The 2,776-nt window shown below is 34.2% G+C and overlaps 1 pseudogene; it reads left to right on the top strand.

Annotated features, from left to right (window-relative positions):
• The first annotated feature begins 517 nt into the window (after positions 1-517).
• Positions 518-2,420, top strand: LOC131351422 (zinc finger protein 723-like; annotated as a pseudogene).
• The last annotated feature ends 356 nt before the right edge of the window (positions 2,421-2,776 follow it).

Genomic DNA, 2,776 nt, shown 5'->3' with positions numbered 1-2,776 from the left:
GTTGCCCAAAATAATTTATATTCTACATTTTTATGAGTTGTCAACACATTTACCTACATGATAAAAAGACACAGCACAAGTCAGTGAGCCTGACAAAAGTTCACGTTAATGTGAAAGGGAAGGGTGTGTTAGGATTGATTCTGGAGTCTTTGGAGCTCGTCACCCCTCCCCCATTGCAAAGTGCCATCTACAGGTGTGGCGGTGAACAGCAGAGAAAGCATTTGTCAATGTGAAAAGGAATAATTTCAGGGAATAATAAAAATAAATAAATATTATTAATTTCAAATATGGAGAGATGCCTTTTATTGTTATTCAGACAAGAAATGTCAAGGTATTTTCACTGTGAACAATTAGGCCTACTTACTGTAAATTAATTAATTGGCAATACATTATTACAAAAATATAGTAATTTCAGTATTGTAATTACACAGCATTATGGTATCATTAAAAATAAAAAAAATAATAACCAGTCCGAAATATTTTTAATCATCATTTTGCCAAATGATGAGGCCTTTTAAGAAAAAGTACTAAACAGCTGAATTATTAATGTCTGAATTGTTGATGTCAATGTTGAACGTCTAAAACATGACATTGATTTGATGTCAATTGAACATCAAACATTTTCGCCTACATATATAATAAACCAATTTCAGTATAGGATTAACTTCCTATTTTTAACCAATTACCACTGGAAGAAATTGCCTTCCAAACTGAATTTAAAATAATGTTAGAGCATCTTGATCAAGTCTTGACTAATATTTGACATCAAATTGATATCAACGTGCCTGCTGGGTTAAAGGAGACACTCTGCCATTTTAATTGAGGTCCTCACACAGAAGACTGCTGTAAAATTACAAGGATTTCCACTTAAGTTTTTTCATTCATTTTTCAATCTAAAAAATAATGCATTTGAATTCAGATAAATACTCGGTATATTATGTCTTTGCATTCAACAATTATTTTTTATTTGATAAAAATAGATGAATAAAATATGCATAACTAATTTATTGTATATAAATCTCAGTATATTCTCATGAATTAAATGGTGTATTTTGTTTACTGTTCTCTTACAGAGTGAAACGTCATTGTCTGGCTGTTTTCACACTAGAAATCAAACCAGAGGGATTTGTGCAGAATGGGCAAGGGCAGAATTCACTACTGCTCACAATGTGGGAAGAGTTTTGCCCAGTCAAGTATTTTTAAACAACACATGTACATTCACACAGGAAAGAAGCCTCATTGCTGTTCACACTGTGGGAAGAGTTTGCTGAAGCCAAGTGCTTTAAAAACTCACCGACGCATTCACACAGGAGTGAAACCATATTACTGGAAAGAATTTTGCACAATTACAAAATTTAAAAAACCACCAGCGCATTCACAATAAAAATAAGCCACATCCATGCTCATACTGTGGGAAGAGGTTTACACAGCTAAGTGTGTTAAAAAAATCACCAGCGCATTCACACAGGAGAGAAGCCGTATAAATGCTCACACTGTGGGAAGAGTTTTAGACAGCCAAGTTCTTTAATATCTCACCAGCGCATTCACACAGGAGAGAAGCCATATTACTGCCGACACTGTGGAAAGAATTTTGCACATTCACATAATTTAAAAAGCCACCAGCTCATTCACACTAAACATAAGTAACAGAAGTGCTCACACCATGGGAACAGTTTTAAATGTTTAATGGATTTAAAAACGCACAAGCGTATTCACACATTAGAGAAGCCATATCGATGCTCACACTGTGGGAAGAGTTTTACACAGCCAAGTGCTTTAAAAACTCACCAACGCATTCACACAGGAGTGAAACCATATTACTGTACACACTGTGGGAAGACTTTTACCTGTTCAAGTGGTTTGAAAAAGCACCAGCTTATTTACAAGAGGGAGAAATGTATTGCTGATCACAATGTGTGAAGTGTTGTACAGATTTAAATAAGTACATTTACACAAAATAAAGTACGTTTTAAAAGGCATCAGAAGAATTATAGAAAGGAGAACTCGTATTATATACACACAGTATATATATTTTTTTATTCATGAGCTGAATCTGCAATGATGATTGTAAAGACTTTCCACTGCCTTATAAGGAGTAGGAAGACATGATAGACTTATAAGATTTAGTGAATCAAATTTTATTGTCTGCCATGTTTACTGTATACTGTTTTAAATAACACATGTATTCACGTGTCCAGAAAAGTTTACTTAAGAACAAATTTATTTTTTGTATTTTACACTAATAATTTTTTCTTTAAAAAAAACCCTTCTATGCTACAGCTCTCAGAGTGTAGGTATGAACTCACTATTCAGTATGTTCAGTCTGTGCAGGTTGGTTCATTATAGACTCCAGTCTAAGCCTTACTCTGTGCAGCCTAAACCTAGACTGGGCTGTAACAGTTTGCCATCGTAAAAGTGTTCTTCTGGCTGTGAATGTGATTAAAATAAACTTTACACTGTAATGTTTTCTATGTAATTATATAGCTTGATTTTTCATTTCTTCTCTATGATTCAAGCAAAAACCTCCATCTCTGTTAAGCTTGCTATTTCTCAAATGCCTAGCGGAAAGTCACCAGGTCCAGGTGGCCCCACGACAGAGTTCTATAAATTCTTTTGGGCCGATATTAAAGATCTTATATATGATGCTTTTAAGGAGTGTATTAATAATTCTGTTTTGTCACCAACAATGAAGGAAGACACAATTACGCTGATACCCAATCTTAGCTGCAGAATTCCTGGCAATATTTATTAAGCATTCCTCAGATATACAAGGTAT

Source organism: Hemibagrus wyckioides, linkage group LG03 (genome assembly GCF_019097595.1).
Source record: "Hemibagrus wyckioides isolate EC202008001 linkage group LG03, SWU_Hwy_1.0, whole genome shotgun sequence".
NCBI classification, from domain to species: domain Eukaryota; kingdom Metazoa; phylum Chordata; class Actinopteri; order Siluriformes; family Bagridae; genus Hemibagrus; species Hemibagrus wyckioides.
Note: the sequence above shows the minus strand (reverse complement) of the source record. Positions and strands in the feature narration are given on the sequence as shown.